The sequence below is a fragment of the Paramisgurnus dabryanus genome, chromosome 17 (genome assembly GCF_030506205.2).
Source record: "Paramisgurnus dabryanus chromosome 17, PD_genome_1.1, whole genome shotgun sequence".
Taxonomy (NCBI): domain Eukaryota; kingdom Metazoa; phylum Chordata; class Actinopteri; order Cypriniformes; family Cobitidae; genus Paramisgurnus; species Paramisgurnus dabryanus.
In genome coordinates, this window is record NC_133353.1 from 17,162,891 (window position 1) to 17,181,732 (window position 18,842).

Consider the following 18,842-nt stretch of genomic DNA (forward strand, 5'->3'; position numbering starts at 1 on the left):
TTAGTGGGACTCCTAGAGTGTCACGATCAGCATCTCCTTCAAAGGCCTGAATGAGGCTCTCAATCATCGTCAGGGTCTCCTTGGTCTCACGAGTGGTTCTCCTGCAATGTAGGGCTAGCTCGCTACGGCTGATACGGCGCAGTACATCAGCTTCAGATGATGGTCTCCAGTCAGCTTCTAGCTCTGCACGCTTTGCCATCTTCAGGGCCGTCAGGTCGTCCTGGTCCCACATGATTAAAGCAGCAGCCATATCACCCTGTAGCCCAAGACAGCTTGCCCACTGAAGCTAAGCAGGGTTGAGCCTGGTTAGTACTTGGATGGGAGACCACCTGGGAAAACCAGGTTGCTGCTGGTAGAGGTGTTAGTGAGACCAGCAGGGGGTGCTCACCCTGTGGTCTGTGTGGGTCCTAATGCCCCAGTATAGTGATGGGGACACTATACTGTCAAAAAAAGCACCGTCCTTCGGATGAGACGTTAAACCGAGGTCCTGACTCTCTGTGGTCATTAAAAATCCCAGGATGTCCTTCGAAAAAGAGTAGGGGTGTGCCCCGGCATCCTGGCCAAACTTGCCCATTGGCCTACTAATCATCCCTCATACTAATTGGCTATATCACTCGGTCTCCTCTCCACTAATAAGCTGGTGTGTGGTGGGCGTTCTGGCGCAATATGGCTGCCGTCGCATCATCCAGGTGGATGCTGCACATTGGTGGTGGTTGAGGAGATTCCCCCATTCATATGTAAAGCGCTATATAAATGTAACTAATTATTATTAATAATTATTATATGAAAATACAGTGGCTGAGGTGACTCATAAATGTGGCATATAACGGGTGAGAGTCGGTGGTGCAACCCACAGAAAATCTCTGCATAAAGTGCCATATATCCAACCGGATTTTCATTTGCTCCCACTCTTCAAACATCCTCCTCAGAAGAGTGTTGCCACAGCAGTCTCGGTCGACATACAGTACCTCGGGAGGAGCTACCCCAGCCACTCTGTATCTCCTAATAAGGCCTTCAATCATTGGCCCAAGACCAAAACCCTCACTTGCTGTAAGCACAGACATGATCACCTGTCCATGCTCATTTCCAACATTGGTTGCCGAGGCAGCGGTGCCATAGCTGGGTCCTGCTAGTTTTCTGGCCACTTTTTTTGTAGAATCCATTTTTAAGATCCGACCATATTGTGATGTTAAAGCGGCCTTGATCTCATCCAGCCGTTGCAGGACATCCTGGGCATAGACCTGCATCAGCCACCGGTGCTTAGGGACAGAAGGCATTGTAGGAAGCGGTTCAAATGACACAGGCAGTATCAGGCTTGATGTGACAGCACTGGCAATCCCCTTGCAATCTGTAAGATATTGGACTGTTTTTTGCAACCAGACCTCAGCATGACGCTCCTGCAGCTTGCGCTGGATCTGGCTGCTGCTGTTTCCCAGACCTTGTTGACGCATGAAACTACCTGAAAGTCACATGCAAGTTTTGATGTTAGAATGTCATCCATCTGAACAGGGCCTTGGAAATCCACCTTTGGTCCACTTCAAGCAGGGTGTGTATCCAGCCAGCTGGAAGACCAACCCAGTCTCACCCCATTTCGTCAATATTTGACGACACTTGACCATTCGTCATATGTTGACGTGAAGGGTATACCTTTCGCGTCATTTTTTGACGAACTGGGGACTTCAATACTATTACGTCCGTTGCATTCTCTTTCCTATTTTATTACCATTTGCGCGTCGGTTTAGGGTTAGATTTACATAATGACATCCCTACCCAAACCTAACTCTAACCCCAACGCCAGGTGACAACTGTTTCTAACCCCAACGCCAGGTGACAACTGTTTAATTTCGCGTACACTGTTTAATTTTGCGTACACTGTTTAATTTTGCGTAATCTAACCCTAAACCGACGCGCAAATGGTAATAAAATAGGAAAGAGAATGCAACGGACATAATAGTATTGAAGTCCCCAGTTCGTCAAAAAATGACGCGAAAGGTATACCCTTCACGTCAACATATGACGAATGGTCAAGTGTCGTCAAATATTGACGAAATGGGGTGAGACTGTGTTAGGAAGACAGACTCGTTGTGCTGGAAAAAACATAAACACTAATTCACATTGTTGCACCAACAAGGCTTAAATTAAACCTAGAGTTTGAAAAACAGTTTAGAGCTAATCCAGGGTTTGTTGATCTTAGTTTAATTTTAATTTGACTTGTGTTGCACTACTTCAATTTAAACACAGATTAACAAATCTTAGATTAAAACCTTAACTACACCCTTCATCTGTGATTTATTTTGTCCGGCACGATGAATTTGCTGTAATTAAACAGCAACAATGTTGACGTTATTATTCAAAAGAAAATAAACAGTTTATGCAGGCAAAGGAAAAGTAATTTTTGTATTATAAATCACTACCTACATGAATCGGAAATCTAAAGGGTTGATTCAAAATAATAACATTTGACAATCTATTAAAACAGTCTATTGTATTGATTAACGGAGCAATGTGGCAGGAAACAAGCCAGCGCATTTGTCATGCCGCCGTGTCTGTTCATTCTCTGTGCTATTAATATACTTTTTGAGTGATCGACCTCTATCCTGTGTATTTAAAAAAAAGTCTATGTATGTACTGTATCCCGGACTTGATAATTCAAAGCCAATAAAATATCTTAATGTGCCGCTAAATTTACTCTGTTGAGACATTTTAAGAAACGCATCTTTGAATAGCACCACCACGCTCGCAGTGTCTGTTTCTGATCATTTATCCACACATTTAATTGTAAAAAAAAAATGTAAACCTACTATGCACATTTAAAGTTAATCCCTAACTGAGATTGAAAACAAAGTTTAAAGTACTGGAGCAACAGATAATCTAGGTTTAATGTAACATTTAAACCTGGATCAAAAAGACAATTTAAATGTAACCCTGTTTATTTTTAAACAAGATTTAATGTTTGGGCCTAATCTTAGTTGGTGCAACCCACCCATTGTTTTACTTTACTTTATTATGCCTGTAAAGGAAACTTGAATATTTTGTATGTTTTAAATAAGTATAAACGTACATGCCACATGTGCCTCCTCAAACATAGTTGCCTCTGCCAGCAGTGTGCTGTCATCTCTCTCTGTAGACACAGAGGGGTGGGTTAGGGTAGCTGAGGGCCCTGCGGCGGCTTCAATGGACACAGTCGGGTAGGTGAGGGTGGCTGTGGGCCCTGTGGCTCCCTCAATAGACACAGTTGGGTGGGTGAGGGTGGCAGAGGGGCGTGCACGTGCCTGGGCCAAAGCTACAAAACAAAACACAGGACAATTAAACATGACTCCTGAACAGCAACAAATACTAAAAACAAACCAACTATTTTACACATAAGTGTTTGCTTAGAAGGTGTGGTTTTGATGGGGGAAACCATCCTTTTTATGGTCTTGGTCAGGGTTCTTTGGTCAGGCAACTTCCCAACCAAGTTGGGAACTCTTCATAGATGCAACCAGGTAAGCAGCATACCCTAGTGCATTTTTTGCCACCCACCTGAATGTTTGCCCACGAAAGATACCAAACTGGATTTCAAAGAAACCCAGCAAGTGCTTTCTGTTAGCTGGATCTCCATGGTGCTGACTTTTCTTGGCCTTGTCCAGCACAGCCTCCGGGGACAGGGGTCTTGTGTAAAGCTTCTGACACACCGGGACGTTTTTCGTGCGCGTTTATCGTTGGCGTTTAACGTGACGTTTTTTTGCTTTCACACCCAGACGATTTTTACTGGCGCTGAGCCGAGTGAGGTGCAAATTCACCCCTGGGCGTTAGATGGCGCTTAATACAAAACAGATTTATGCCGGTACACAAGGGGGCGCAGCGAAACTTTATGCTTCTGTTCTGACACTCACTTGTCACACAGAAGAAGAAAGCCACACGCTAGTCAATAACAAGTCATATGCTTGCTTTTAACAAAACATGGATATTACTAGTAGCAGCTCGATTTCTAACAGCATCAACTATACAAAGACTACTTCAACTCACCATCAGGACTCACCATCAGCTACTTGACAGTATGATCATGTGAATCATGATATTCTCAGATAAAAGCAAACTGTGCATTCGTGTTATAGTCATTATAATTGCCATTTTGAAAACGGTGTGTTTATAATATATATATATATATATATATATATATATATATATATATATATATATATATATATATATATTTTCTTTGTACAAACAATATCTCCGTGAACTTAAATACATTGTTAAATCAAATCTATTTGATCAAATAATTCGATTCTATTATCAGCACTCTCCACATAAAATTAACTATTTTGATAGAACACGTTATATCAAAATTAAAGCTCTTTCACAAAATATAAGGTAATGGGTGATCCGATGTGTGTATTTTTAACTAATCTTTAGCCAAATCACAAAATACAATACATTTGGGAGGAAATGTGAGAAAATTGTTAACAAGAGAAAGTGCTTGTAAAAGAAGTAGGTATGTAGTTATTACAATAAGAGGTCAACAATACTGATGTACAAATATATGCATAGTGTCAAAATGGCACGTTATTTACAATTCGTTTTTTAATCAAACATTTATTTTTGTGAATGAACTGCAGTTTGCAATAACAATCAGAGACATGACAGTAAAATCAAATAAAACAGGAGTCAGAAATGTTGGTCCAGAAAAGTCACAATGACTTTAGTGCAACTGAACGGTAGTGCAAATCAACATTTAGAAATTAGACATTTTCAAATGAATTTCTTAAATGTATAATCACTTAAAATACATAAGTAAAATGGTATATAATAAACATTAATTTGTGTGAACAAGAACTGGCAGAGCTGTAGAGCAAAAAAGTGACAATGATAGAAGTCTAAGTGAACTGTAGTGCAAATAAACATATGTATGAAATGTACATGTTCAACTGTATTTCTTGAATGTATAAACATTAAAAAAAAACTAAATAAAATGATATATAATAAACATCTATAGGTGTGACCAAAAACTGGCAGAGCGCTCCTTCTGTGCTCCTCTTTGTTCTGTGCACTGCTTTCAATTTTTTCCCTTTAGCATCTTTTAATAAGAGGTACTTCTTCAGAGGTTTGTCTCGGACTGTTTTCTTTTGTTTAGATTGGACCTTGTCACGGCTGGTGCTGGATGATCCTGAAGACGTGCTTTCTGGGGCCTCCTCACTTTTGCTCACATCATTTTTAGCAGAAATATTGCTGTGAACACTGTAAAGATAAATGTAGTTTTCATCAGAATCAATCTTTCACACTGAGGGTCATGCCACGATATCCATGAGGTCAATATTTGATTACAAATGTAATTTAGATTCATGGTATTTCATCTGACTAAACAAACTAGGTTACCTATACACAGAACACAAATTAACCTCCTAAAACCCGACCTTTGGTTTGTCTTGCATTTTAGATTTCTTCCAGTTATTTTGGGGTTAGGAAGAAGCAATGAATATAATAACCAAATATTTTTCTTTGAACATGAAGCAGTGTAATTGTCCACGTTTGTGTACAACAGGTTCCAGTTACACACAAAGTATTATGGCGCAAACAACAAAACGTGATATCACACGGTGTACAGGGAACATGCATGGTATGAAGTTAATCACTGTTCAATGTCAGTGCATTACATATCGTAATGTAATGCACCAATAATCATTTTTATTACTTGCACAGTTATAATGTAAATTTGCACTACTGGTCCGTTCAATACACTACTGGACTGTCTATTTCATACTCCCTGTTCATTTGCACTGCTGGACTACTTGAATTGCATCGTTTACACCCCTGTACTATGTAATGAATATTAGAATAACTATTCACTGCACAATAACTTATGCCATTGCACTCTTAACTGACTAGTTACAATCCAAATTCATTCATGCACTACCTAAATATTAATTTCACTCCTGTTCTGTATAGTTTAATTTATTATGTACATATCCATTTGTAAATTTCTGTATATTATGTTCATAGTACCACCCACAGTAAATTGTTCCATCGTATTACATAATCCTGCACCTATGCAAATACTGATATCCTGCACTTTTTATACTGCTTTTGCACTTCTGGTTAGACCTAACGTTAAACTGCATTTTGTTGCCTTGTACTTGTGTAATGACAATAAAGTTGAATCTAATCTAATCATATAGCCCACACAGCTATGTATTGTTATGTTCTTATATATATCACGTTACCTTCGAAATTCAGTCGATGTTGTGAGGAACTCCGACACCTTCATAAACCTCCACAGCCTCGATGCTTCCTTGTGTGTTTACCTGTTCCACGTGCTCCGCAAGACCATTTTGTGCTTGAGCGCCACCAAGTCGTGTTTTACTGGAACTTCAGCAGCGCCAGGCACGTGAACAAAAGCGCCAATCTCATTGGTCGGCCAACTTTTAACGCGCCGCGTCAAACCAAAAAAACGTGTCCCACGCGTTTTTCTGAAAATGACGCATTTGCGCCTCGCGCTTTTCGCGTGGGTGTGCGCACTCACATTGGCGCTCGTTCTTGAGTCACGAGACGTTAAACGTCGACGATAAACCCGCACGAAAAACGTCCCGGTGTGTAAAGACCTTAAGGCTTTCCTTTGTTGGCTTCCTTCACCTTTGCTGCTTCCAGTGTGTCCGAAAGTTTCAGGCTGCCATCAGCCCGTCTCCTGAAGCGAGGCTCCATCTGAATTAAAAAATGAAGATATAAATATTACAGAGAAACAGAAAACACATTTGGTAATCCAGCTGTGTAAATTACATTACTATATGGGCAATTCCTTACAAATGCTAACCTTACCATGAACATTTTTTACCAAAGATTTTCACTGCATTTATAGCTTAGTTGTCAAAATTTGGTGGTTTTTATACCCGTGGAGGTCTCTTTCTTAAAGATTTTAAAGCATTTTAAGTATGTTTTTTCATAATCATATAAAAACCATTTCAGAATTGTCACATCCATAACAGTACATATTCCTCTTTAATGCACACATGGAAATTACATTTAAATGCAATGTTTTTGTTCTTAAAAAAGAGTCATCCCTTCTCCATTTGTTCTGTTTTTGGCTTCTGGTTTGTGCAAAATAATTCACTGAAATCCTACAAATGTTTTCTCTCAAAAACGTGTGTCTTTTTGTCACTTCCATAACATTCATAACAGTCCCTCATCTAAAATAGAAAACTAGTGCAGATTGATATTATTTTGATGACTGATAACAAACATATTGACTCTGACTGTTTATATTTCATGTTTTGACAAAAAAATCACATTAATAACGCAGAAATTGCACATATTTACTCATGATCACTTTACAGTGTTGATTTTATATTATTCTATGTATATAAATATATATGTATATTTTTCCAACAGATTTAAAATGTTGACTAACATATCAGCATTATATTCCAGAGTAAGCTCTAATAATGTTACAAGTAAAGCATTTAACCTTAAATCATGCATTTACAATTGATTTAGCTAAAACAACTAAGTTTAGCATCAAAATACACTTAAAGGTTCTAAAAATAGTAGCATGTAACTTACTGTGTACAAAGCTGTAGTAAAGCTGTAGTAACTTACAGTTATACTTTATTGCTCTGTGAATTGATAAAACATACAAATAAACTTACAGTATAACAGTTACAACAACAGAATAAATAACAATTGCTGTTAAATTAAAAGTTTGTATTAGTGACCTTAATTACAAAGCTAATGTTAGCCTGGCTAACGGTACAGGTGTTTCGTTTAAAACAATTAAAAATATTTGCTACTGTACTAAAAATAGAAGCATGTAACTTACTGTGTACGAAGTTGTAGTAAAGATGTAGTAAACTGTAACGTTATACTTTGTTTTGATTGCTCGGTAAATCTATAAAACATATAAGTTTAATTACAGTAACGTTATAACGATTGCAACAACACACACATATATACATAATATATAATAACAATTGACATTTAATTATTAGTTTGTATTAATTACCTAAATTACAAAGCTAGTCTGTGCTAGAGGTTTTTCGTTTAAAACAATTTAAAATATTTGCTGCTTTATTTTTGTTGATAAAAAGTGACTTACCTGAAGATGTTTCTCCGACCGTAATTCGCAAGCTCTGGGGGGCTCTTGACGTTGATTGGTCAATTATTGGTTGTTACTAGCAGACAGGTTCATGATAGCGATACGAGCGCTGACTGGTCATTGCATGCGAATCTTGGTTTCAGGCAGGAGCGCTGATTGGCCCTTGCTTGCAAATCTTGGTTTCAGCCAGGAGCGCTGATTGGCCATTGCTTGCAAATCTTGGTTTCAGCCGGGTACGCTGATTGGCCGTCGCTTGCAAATCTTGGTTTCAGCCGGGAACCCTGATTGGCCTTTGCTTGCAAATCTTGGTTTCAGCAGGGAAATTAATTGGCTGTCATAACCAAGAATAACCACGACTTACAGGTGGCAGGGAGCGCCACAGAGGACTTGCTGCCAGGCAAGGCACAAACATTGAGTTGATGCTTTTAGAATCTGCCCAAATTTGGTTTATCACACAGACAGCTTCAACAGCCATTCTAAAATCTGTGATTTACTGAAACATTGCAGTAGCTGAGAATTGGACCAAGGTTGTAGCTGGTTGTTACTTTGTTCAGTAACAAGGTTGTTAAAGCTCCTTGTGTGAATCCGGCATCTTGGTTATGGTTAATACAGGCAGGCTGGTCATTGGTTCAGTGAGGAGAGCATGCTTGCAGTTTGACACACCTGATGTGGACATCGTGTCTTGAAATACACGACACAACTTTGTTGTGAATTACACTGTTTAACAACATTTAAGTTCCCACAAGTAATGTAAACGGACTTATTTTTGCCTGGATTACACTACAAAACTCTGTTGTGAATTAAACGGTTTAATAACTTGTTTTATTTTGTCTAGATTGCGCGACCACAGCTTTAGTGTGAAATGCACCGTTTAACAACGTTTAAAGGGATAATTCACCTAAAAATGAAAAGTCTGTCATCATTTGCTCACTCTCATGTTGTCACAAACCTGCATAAATCTCTTTGTTCTGATGAACACGAAGGAAGATATTTTGAGGAATGTTTGTAACCAAACCGTTCATGAGCCCCATTCACTTCCACAGTATAGGGAAAAAGAATACTACAGACGTGAATGGGGCTCACGAACGGTTTGGTTATGAATGTTCCTCAAAATATCTTCCCTTCGTGTTCATCGCACAGCAACAAACCTAATCCTGGCAACAAACCTAACCTTATCCGACAAATTAAACTTAAGAGATAAAAGCGTGCAGCCCCCATTTGAATACACATTTCTGCAGTTTCAGCTTCAATTCAGCTTTATTTACACCCCTCCAAGTGAACACAAGCATCCGCTGATACGTCCCATGCAAACCAGCACCCTTTAATCAAAACAACTGTACCATAATGGTTTATTTAACAAATTTTGCATGCTTGCAGTTCGACACACCTGATGTGGACATTGTGTCTTGAAATACACGACACAACTTTGTTGTGAATTACACTGTTTAACAACATTTAGGTTCCCACAAGTAATGTAAACTGACTTATTTTTGCCTGGATTACACTACAAAACTCCCCAGACAGCACACATACATCTGGCCGACGTTGTCCAAAGTTCCATTGGCAAGATGTCGCTCAGGGAGCGTTTGCTCATTGGGAAGATGTCGTCTAGATGTCAGCATCTCGTCGCAAATGCCCTCGGGCCGATGTTTAAACGATGGAATTTCAGCGTTTTTCGCGGGCTTTACCGGGCATTTATTTATTAATTTAAACCCTTATTCATTGACACTTATCCAGAATAATGTGCTTCTGTGCACTAATAACTAAAAACAAGTACACCACTCTCAATACCCGTTGCAAATTTATTCATTTGACAAATATAACACATAAACAAATTGGATAAATCAGTAACAGAGTAACTTAGATGTGTCACACATAAAATATAAAATACACTGCTATACTACTACTGTTTAAACGTTTTAAAACACTTAACCAAAATATTTCTTACTGTTCAAAATGGTTTACCTTAAGGTAAAGAAAAAAATGTAATTACGTTTGTGGACAAAAATATAGTGCCAACATATAAATGTATTCCAATATAAAACTAAAATTGAATTGTTTTTTTTTTCAAATAACTTGGACAAAATTATAAAATAAAGTGATTACTAAATAAAGTGATTCAAGCCCATAATACATGGACATTATTTCAAATTTTAGGCAAAAGGTGGCTGCATTTGAAATGATAAAATATTACAATTTGGATTTCAGAAGTTTTAGCCTCAAGATAATTCACATATGTTGTACAAATGGGACATGGCCTGTGAAAACCCATTAAAGAATTTCTATGTTTTTCTGTTTTCTACATAAAATCATCCTACACAATACAGAAAACATTCTGTAAAAATATAATCTTGACATCTTCAATATCGACTGGTCATGCCAAAGACTGAAGTGAATGGTAATCAGTGAAATCAAACTTTAGATGTCATTAGATGTTAAGACAGTAGCCTGGATTTCAAATACAAGGTCACATATTTATGTATCTTAGAAATATATTGTAAATAATAATGTGCATGTACATAACAAAAAAACCTGTAATCATAAAACATTCTCGTCAGGTCTTCTGTCTTTGTTTCCTACACTCGTCTCTGCAAACAGCACCTTTAAACCTTAGAGGTTCCTCTTTGTTGCCTTTGTTTCCTGTCCCGAACATGTCAACACCGCCTTTTAAACATCTGGACACCACTTCTTCCTGTCCAAGGTTCCTTTTTGTTGCTTTAGGATCACCTAAATTGAAACATCCAAAAATTTTAATTAATCATACGATCACATTTTTATATTTAAATTTAGGTGCCTATGGCAAACATGAACAATCGTGTATATTGGATAGACAATCAAAAAGGTCCACAAGGCATACAGTACTTTATGTAAGCACATAAAACATCTGGGGCCCTATCTTGCACCCAGCGCAATTGACTTTGTCAGTGACGCATGTATCATTCGTATTTTGCGCCGGCGCACAGCGGGGTTTTTCCCTCCACAGATGCACGTCAGCAAACTAGGGAATGAACTTGCGCTCCCTGGGCGGTTCAGCGCAAAAAGGAGGCGTGTTGCGGCGCAAACCATCTCTTATGCTATTTTGCAGTTTCAAAAAACAATTGCGCTACTAACCAAAAAAACTAGTCTAAAGTCAGTGGCGCGTTGCGCGTGGTTCATTATGCTATTTTAAGGGCGCATGCTTGACCATAATGTATAACGTGCACAACACGCATACACTTTGCTTATCTAATCTACACAGATGCAACAGTTATTTTTGCAAATCATAAATTGTTACACTTAAAAATATTAATACACGAGATAAGGGGAATCATAGTGGTGAGCATTGTGGTGATAGTTTTTATTTATTCTCATGCAAATAACGATTAAAATATTTTCATAACTTTGTTGTGTGGCTGTATTACGTTTATTTTATGTAAATAATAGTTAAAATGTTTTCATAAGAAACCTTAATGTATATGAACTTGATTTGTAAGAGTACTTTGGGGTTGGACCTTGCTTGCGTTTCTTGGGTCCGATTTCAAAGCCCCCAAACCCTTTCAGCGGACGCAGCGATGTCCTCTGCTGGCGTCAAGTCCTGAGGCAGATCCACCTCCCGTTACACGGCGTGCCCGATTTATGCTGGCAAGCGTGGGATTCCCCCGTACAAGGACGTCGGTCTCCTCGGCTGTGAACCGCTCCTGGCGTGCGCCTGGTAAATCCGTCATAATAATACCAACCCGCCACGGAACTTGCGCCCTTGCGTTTAAAGGGAATGTTGGCTAGCGTTCTGATTGGTTTATTTGACGTTACGCCCAAACCACACCTATGAATAATGAACCTACTTCAAACCAACCCCTTATTGATTTGCGCCCGGCGCAAGAGTTATTTCTCACGCCGGGAAAATAGCAACAGCGCCCAAGATCCGCCCACAAACTCACTTGCGCGTTGCGCTTCGCACTTGCGTTTCAGATCGTTAAAATAGAGCCCCTGGTCTTATATGTTGCTGCATTCCTGAATGTGTCTGGCTGTGCATTATAAACAATATTAATTCTTCTTTGCATCGTCAGTTATACATTTATTATATAAATAGTGCTATAGGAGGAATAAATGCAAATGTCTTGAAAATTATGCATTTTATTGTTAGAGTTATCTTAAGGTAACAGTCACCCACTTGCTTTACCTCCAAACTGTGTAAGTGCTTGCATCGGTTTTCGTGTAATCGAGTAAAGTATAACCTCATTCACACAGTACTTTGTTCCCAGAAAATATCCGTAAAATTGGCAGACAGGCATGTGTGTGAACGCAAAAATCTCCCATAGATGTTCTGGGATTGTTCCAGTAAAGATGAGCTAGTAACATTACCGTAAGATACCTGGAAAGGTATGCTAGCTGCCTCCATACAGGCCTCACCGTTATCTGCCCTGGATGAGAACAAATCCCCGGATAACCTGGTTAATATGTACAATGACTCCCTGAACAGCCTGATTGATGGCTTAGCCCCTGTCAGGTCTAGGCTTGTACCAACAAACCGTAGGTGTCCCTGGTTTACCCCTGAGCTCAGGCATCTAAAGGCAAAGGGGTTTATAAAAAACTGGCCTTACAATCCATTCTTTGCTCTACACTGAACATACCCAGACCTATAGGGACGCCCTCAACACTGCCCGCTCAAATTACTACTCATCACTCATCAGCTCCTCCCTGTCCAGGCCAAAAACCTTATTTAGGACTGTAGACAAACTTCTCAAACCCCCTGTCATTGCCTGCTCTAAAACCCCTGAACAATGCCAGGCTTTCTTACAGTTCTTTGATGACAAAATCACCCAAATTTACAAACACCCATGTTAGCACACAAACTACTCCTCCACCCTTGGGCCCACAGCTCTCCCAATTTGCCGCTATTGACTCTACCACTATCACCGACATCATTGTTAAGTCCAACTCTTCAACCTGTCAGCTCGATCCTGTCCCCACCCCTTTACTTAAGGCCTGTGTCATATCCCTAGCTGAACCCATTACACTGAAGTAGTTATAACGGGCCACCATTCATCAAACTTTTATGACCCCCTCCCCCACCCCCTGACAGGTCGTGTTCTGACAGCTCGTGTTTGACAGGGGGAGGGACTATCAATCAACCGGTGTAAAAGCTGTCTACTTTAGACAGCGAGTGTGTAATCGTTTTATGACATGTCATTTAGCGGGTTTGTTTTTCCTGTGTGTGTTTTATGTCAAGCGTATGCTGTCATGTTTATTGACAGCTCGTGTTTGACAGATTCTGTTTTGACAGTTGCCGCCTGCGTCTCTCCCACCCATCCCCCCTCCTTTCTCGCCCGTGCGCGTCTCACCCCAGAGTGTCTCACAGCGGGTGTGTGTTGTAAACGAGTAAAGATTTCTAAAACTCAATGTTGGTAAAATAATTCACCATTACGGTGACAAAAAGTAAATGTTTATTTTAGATTTAGACAAATCATGAACAAGGCTATGATTAAAACTTTTGGTTGTAACATCACAAGTTATTTAATTAAATATTCCGTATACGGTATAGTTTAAGCAATGACCTAAGCCATTACTACAATCTTTAGACGATAGTCTAAACTAAATAAAATTTTTAACGGTTCATGAGTTCTGTGAATCTTTTCATGACCTTCTCTATAGTTTCACGCGTATTAAAGATCCGGCGGTGCCTTGACAAAGCGCCGGGTGAGCGTTCATATCTGCCATTTTAAAATAAACTTAATAAAGGTAATCCTGTCCACTATGGCAAAATAGGAGTTTATTTTAGATTTAGGGGATTCTTTAACCAAGTCTCTGATTAAGACATGTGTATACGTGCACCGATGGTGACAGAGAACTTATATCTGACGTTAATAAACTTTTAAATGTTTTTAAGACGTGTTCATCCCATTTTAGGGGTTTTATTTTTAATTAAATGATTCTTAAAAACATGTGTGAATATGTGTATATTATACAAAGAGTCTTATACAGAGTGTCTGCTCTGACAAAAATAAAGTATTATTTCAGTTTTTAGGTGAATTGACTGCGTGTATCTTATAAATAAAACTTGATATATACGTTTGTTTTGTCAAGAGACTTCTTTAAAGTAACGCAAGAATAAAATATTTTAGTTGTAACTGGTTAAACTTAAATCTGCTATTATCTATTTAACTATAAGCTATATTTTTCTGATCAGCCTCAAACAGAAGCTGCTCTGTGAGCGTCTGGGTGTTTGAGATAATTCACAGCAGGGGGCTGATTGTAAACTAGTGTCTTTTAAAACCGCTGTGGTAATGTGTAATATGGGCACTTTGTCAAAAATAAAGCATTTGCTTGTAACAAATTATTTAATGAAATATTCAGTATGGGTATAGCAATGAACTGTGCCAAAACCACCGGGGGCCGCCAATTACAATAGAGAACATACGCGGATGCGTGTTCATATCTACCGTTAAGAAACTTTTAAACGATTAAAGACATTTTCATATCATATTCTGGGGTTTTGTTTTAAATTAATGACATCTTAAAACCAACTGTAAATAATGTAATTCTGTCCGCTCTGACAAAAATAAGGGTTAATTTTAGATTTAGGGATTTCTTTAATCAAGTCTCTGATTAAAATATGTGAATGCGCGAACCACCGTTGCCAGAGAACGTACGCTGATGCGCTCTTATGGCGTTAAGAATCTTTTAAACGTTTCTAAGACATTTCAGCCCCTCTACTGGGTTGAATTCATTAATGTCATCTAATATCCAAATACATGTGTATTTATGATACACATGTCGAAATAAGCCATTGTCAAAATAAAAGGCTTCTTGAACATGGTATGCCAGTGTGTGTTTCTTGTCTTGCGAGTGCTCGTCATATTTATTGATGTGAAAAAAAGTTTGTTGTTTTGTGTGGACGGTTTCTGGACGGACAGTTTTTATGAGTCTCTCCTCACCATACGTTATCAACCAGCGGCCCTAGTGTGTCTGAACAGCGGTGGTGTTCAGCGGACCGTACTGTTTCTAAAACTCTGTGTTGGTAAAATAAGTGTAATTCAGCCCCATTGACAAAAACTAAAAGGTTTATTTTAGGGGAGACACTGCAGGATCTAAAAGTTTGTAACATTACAAATTTATTTAATGAAATATTCAGTACGTATATATTTAAGCAATGAATTGTACCAAAACCACCGGAGGTCGATCTTTAGACTAAAGTCTATTTATTTTAAACTAAATAAATGTTGAAACATTTTCATGAACAGTATTCTGTTCATGACATCAAAGATCGGTCTCCGACGGTTACAATAGAGAACATACGCGGATACGTGCACATATCTGTCGTTTTAAGAGAAACATTTTATCTCATTTCTGTTTTTTATTTAACGACACCTTAAACCCAACTGTGAATATGTGTTTATTACACAATAAATGTAATTCTATGCGCTCTGACTATATAAATGTTTATTTTAGGTGTATCATTATGACACCACCACAAGGTAATGATTAAAACACATTATTGCATAGAGCAATAAGCACATGCGCTCACATATCTATGGTTTTAAAAACAAACTTTTTAAAGTTTAAGACATTTTGACCCCATTTTCTGGTTTTGTATCCACTGTGGACCCCAACCTCTAAGTGTTTATTATACAACAAATGCAATTCTGTCCGCATTTCTAGTTTTAGAGCAGCACAGAGTCGTGATTGTGTCTGTGTGTGCATCCTGTCTGTTTATGTGTGTTCGTGTTTATGCGCCCGTGTCTTTGGGAGGTGTGTGTGTGTGTGTGTGTGTGTGTGTGTGTGTGTGTGTGTGTGTGTGTGTGTGTGTGTGTGTGTGTGTGTGTGTGTGTGTGTGTGTGTGTGTGTGTGCAATGGCTGTTATCACGTGGTGCGGACCAAACGACCAACGCTGCGGGGGTTGTGAAGCGAAGAATGAGGTCTGTATAGATGAGAAGTTTTCCTTCTGAACACAGAACCTTTACCAAAAACTTAACCCCGGATTAACACAACACAGAACAATTTGAACAACCGTGTCGGATTCGTACACACCAGAGGTCTGTTTTATGTTTTGCAGAAACTGTGGAAACTTTTGATGCTGCCAAGGTGTCCGAATTCACAAACAAACTATCAAACGCAACGCGGCGGAAACAGTGGACACGAGCCTTTTGTTGCTGAGAAGGCGATTGAACTCAGAAACAAACAAGCAAGCAAAGTTGTCTACGAAACTACGGATTCTTGAAAAAGATGGCACAAAGATCATTCAAACGACTTCGCAATGGCCAGATGGGGTATGTGTACGGGACCGACCTTTTTAAAGATATGCTTAAAAAGAACTACAAGCGCGAGATGTCCAATCTACTATGTACTGTGATGCCAATGTGTGCATGCCTCCAAACTATTGCGAAGCTAACGCCGGTCGTGTAACCAGACTCAAGGAAAAACAGATGGTGTGAAAAGTATAGATGGCTCTCTCAATAACATGGTACAGACGCTGGTCCAGGCCCAAGAGGAGCCCAGTGTGATTATTAGAAAGGCCCTAGAGATATTTTAGGTCGAGTTCTACATCATCAATATCATACTTATGTCGGCCTTTGTAATTGATGTATGCATTGCTATGCTTGTAAAGAAACGAGAAATTAATGTGTGTGAAATCATAGAAAATGCCGTAGATTTCATGTTTGAAAAGGGTCTTGGATCATGCATGCACTTTCTATGGTATCTAGATAATATCATAACGTTTAATGATGACTAAAAAAACCAAACCTGTGAGCCAATGGTATATTTTACGCAAGTTTTACAGTTGTTTTTTTAGTTTTCCAAAAGTTTCATTCTGTTTTATTTTTTACTCAACATTATGATTGGCAATCCATGTCCGTCAACAATTGTATACTTTAAAGTGCCAGTAAGATCCTAATTCTAAGCTTCCTATCACTGTTTAAAAGTCCCGGACAACTGGTTTAAATCCATGCAAGGTCAAAAAACATTGTCATTTTCTCAAAATATAATTTTAAAATTACCTCAACTCTCAGAGATCCCCAGACGATTCGCGCGAAGCCGTTCAAAAGATTCAGTTTCCCCAAACCCCACCTTTCGGTAGCCTACTCTGCTCTAATTGGTCAACTAACATAGTCGGTTTTTATTGGTTGTTACGCATGTTCTGCGTGTTGTAAACGAAACGCCCATAGCTCATCTTCGGATGTTTATAGCTTTTCGTAGAACATTATTACAGTAAAAAATACCATGGCATCTATTTTGCCATATCAATTTGAGCCTGAATCCGAAGAGGAAACCGATGAAGACGTTCAACCGGCAACTCCACCAAACGTACCACTTGAGCAGGACGTTTCTCTGTGGTAAGTTTAAACTTTGTATGTGGTAAACAACGTGATAATCTAGCAGTGCCGTTTCATTGAATTTGTTTATTATTGGTTACTTATTAAGGTGCACGTGTGGGAACTGTAACAGAATGCCCACTGAGTCTGAAAACCTGTGCTGTCAAGAAGTACGACAGGTAAAATAATAATATAACCTTATTTTATAAGTTTTCCTTTTATTTTATGTATAGTAATTGCAATGTGACGTCGTGACACCCATATCTAACATGTTATGTAGTATTATATATGAAGAGTTTGGTTCCAAAAGGTTAATATTTTTTAAATAAAGTTTTTCAAATCTTTGTTATTGAGTTTTATTTTGCTAGCCGTATTATTTTTTTTAGTTATGAAGGCTTAGATTAAAACAAACTAACTACAGTTTTATTCACATTAAGGTTATGTCTTTTTGTAACCAAACTCTTCATATGTATCTTTATTTAGATTTTTACCTACCTTTATCTCTCTGTAAATAGTTTCCATTTACAACACTTAAATTATTTCTATCTATGGCTATATAAATAAACATGCATTGCCATTAATGGAATATTAATTAAATTTTTCAGTGTGTTACCTTAAAAACCTAATATGTAGTAAGGTTACCAGTTAATGTACATTTTATGAATAATACTTTACTTTAAGTACAATTGTCATGATATTAATTTTTATTTTTATTATTAGGTTATAAGAAGAATCCAACAAATTCCAGTGCCTCCAACATGTATGATTGACCACCCAGGCTTTGAAGCCAACTGCCTTAATCCATATACCCTCCAGAATATTCATAATATATATAGAAGCGACTATGGTCCATTAAGGCGCCGAACAAGAGAGGAGTAAGTTTGCAATAAGAATTAGCAGAATTAATTAAATCTAAAATCTGAATATAACCACAACTTTAATTGGCTCTAAATGACACTCAATGACTCCAAACTTGTAATAAAATAAACTTTATATGTAAACAGATATATTTTTATGTACAAATAGAAATTTCGAATTCTTGCCATATACTAAGAATGTTTTATCTTTGTAATATAGGCAATTCCGTCATTTGGCATATCGGAGCTTTGTTAGCTGGTGCTGGGGCTTCTTAGGTCGACATGTCCGTGTGGTCATTCCTTCCTGTGTTGTATCCCGGATACGCCAGGAGTTTCCAGATCTGGCTGGTCACTACGTCGGCTTTCGGCCACCTCTCGACTGAACCGGGAGAAATGGCGGGCAATTGTTTCCTCCTTTGAGGGTCTCTCGAACTCGGCAGAAATTGGCATAGGAACAGGAATTGCCTGTAGCTCCTCAACAAAAGGTGCTGGGTTGACGATAACCTCCTCAAAGACGAGCCTCATTAGGTCATCCACATAATCTGGAAAACATTTGTAAAAAAGACTTTATTAGTTATTTCATATTTATTTGTAATAATGTTTACAATAAAATGTTTATTAACATAC

General features: G+C 38.4%; 1 long non-coding RNA gene and 1 pseudogene across 1 annotated transcript; both read left to right on the plus strand.

The window, feature by feature from the left end:
* Positions 1–238: 238 nt before the first annotated feature.
* On the plus strand, positions 239–355 carry LOC135778416 (5S ribosomal RNA; annotated as a pseudogene).
* A 16,615-nt stretch (positions 356–16,970) lies between these two features.
* On the plus strand, positions 16,971–18,557 carry LOC135778391 (uncharacterized). Its single transcript, XR_010544570.2, has 3 exons — positions 16,971–17,537; positions 18,079–18,233; positions 18,436–18,557. It is a non-coding gene; the product is annotated as an uncharacterized lncRNA (long non-coding RNA).
* Positions 18,558–18,842: the final 285 nt, after the last annotated feature.